The following is a 2,086-nucleotide window of genomic DNA, read 5'->3' on the forward strand; positions in this document are numbered from 1 at the left end:
CATACATACATACATACATACATACATACATACATACATACATACATACATACATACATACATACATACATACATACATACATACATACATACATACATACATACATACATACATACATACATACATACATATATAAATACATACATACATACATACGTACGTACATACATACATACGTACATACATACATACATACATGTACCTGTATTGCTTTCGTGGGGTATTCATTGACACTAACCTGAACAGGTGCGTACGTATAAATATACCTCTACAACTACGCCGACACATACAATTTGCATGCTGTACTCTACAACAGGCCGGCCATCGGACGAAAATTGAAGGGCAGACGCTACCATGCGCAGATTTATGTGTATACGTATCTCCCCCGCAAGTAGACATACAGCGTGCCTATATATGTGCCCACACCCGCACACGTATCTGTGGCATTAGGGATTGAGCCTCGCCCACACGTGTCAAAGCCTAGTGGCGGAGTAGCGAAGCCCGGTCCCTGTTCAGAAGAAGAATTCAAAAGTGCATCCGTAGGAAACGCCAAGCTGTACGCTTAAGCTCATGCACGCTAAAGCGTATAAGTGGTAAACTTTCACATATTTAATGGAGCTCTACAGCTTCCACACGTTGCCCTTGAGGTAGTATACCAAGCGGTGACCTCATGCGCAACACGTAACGGTTGAAAGCGCCATTACGAGCAGCATGGTGTATGCGCTGACTTCTAAAGAGTTCATATCCATGTGTAGAGCGCGTCGGTGAGTACTGCTAGAACGCAAGTGTTTATACGCATTAGTACTTCAATGTATATACAGCGTTGGAGGGCACACTCGTTCACGGCCACGACCTTCGGGCTCGCCCGACGTTGCCGCTGGCGCCTCTGTGTAAGTGATCGGGCTGTAGACCGTCCACACGCTGTAAAAAAGATTATATTCATTTGTGCTGACGAACGTGGGAAGATGGTCTATTTGGAAGGAGCATGGAATTATAGTATGGTGGCCACGGGAAAAACACAGACCCGGTAATAAACATGAAGACAAGAACAACTTCTTTTAGATGGTATAGTATGATAGTAACGGGAAATGCGGAACTGGTAATAAAAGTGAACAAAGGAACAACCTCGTTAAGAGAAAGCCAACTTAACGTCCTTTGGACGGACCGGGGATTGATCCCGGGACCTCCTGAATGCAAATCAGGCGTGATACCACTACACCATCCGCCCGCGTAGTTGCGGGTCTGGCTCGTTATTCAAATTAGAATTCAATTCGGCACTCGGAGATCTTCGCCCGTTGGCTGTACCTTTGAATCTGATGCTCAGCATCCTTGAGGTACATCAGGTCATTAAGAATGCAGTCATCGTAAGTCAGGCTATCGAAACCACTTCGTTCGAAGTGATCAAGAACTTTCCCCACAGCGGATGACCGGCGTATGCCCTCGTTTGTCAGACGTACCCACTTAAACGCGAATAAATTCCGCATGACGTGTGCTATCACGGCATGAAAGGGGACGTGGATGTGCTCGTCCATATAGGTGGCGCCTAAGATCTCGCAACTTCAATGCTCTCCGTGATTCCTCGTAGGACGGACTGCTGGTTTTGGAGGTGCTACGCATGGAGTGCCAGCGAGAACACCACAGAGGTGCATAAGCCTCATCGGACAGATGGGCGGGTCACACGATGATATGGACACGGAAACCCGTGCTCGCTGTCTAGGATGCAGTACACTGAAACAGCAGGACTTTTGAGCTTACAGAATTCCACAAATGTACAATCCCTCATGCTGAGATATGCAGTGCACACACGTGGGACGATACGCTAAGAGTTAAAGTATGCCCAGCCGCAAGTAAAACGACACTACATTCACTTGTCATACGCACGTGCATTTTGCGAGGCTTGAACCAAAAACAACACCATTTGTATGAAATGAGGTGCATGTACGAAGTGCTGATTCAGCCGTGAGTAGGCGTCTATACCTTGAAAAGATTGCTTAGATACCAGCTCGCTCAAGTACACAACTATTGTCGTGTGTATCAACTGCATTAGTAACATGTACATCACTCTCATGGAGCAAAGTTTCGTCA

General features: G+C 46.1%; 1 non-coding gene across 1 annotated transcript; it reads right to left on the bottom strand.

The window, feature by feature from the left end:
- Positions 1-1,157: 1,157 nt before the first annotated feature.
- Positions 1,158-1,229, bottom strand: TRNAA-UGC (transfer RNA alanine (anticodon UGC)). Its single transcript has one exon. It is a non-coding gene; the product is annotated as a tRNA-Ala (tRNA).
- Between the last annotated feature and the right edge of the window lie 857 nt (positions 1,230-2,086).

Source organism: Ochotona princeps, unplaced genomic scaffold (assembly GCF_030435755.1).
Source record: "Ochotona princeps isolate mOchPri1 unplaced genomic scaffold, mOchPri1.hap1 HAP1_SCAFFOLD_4354, whole genome shotgun sequence".
In the NCBI taxonomy this organism is placed as follows: domain Eukaryota; kingdom Metazoa; phylum Chordata; class Mammalia; order Lagomorpha; family Ochotonidae; genus Ochotona; species Ochotona princeps.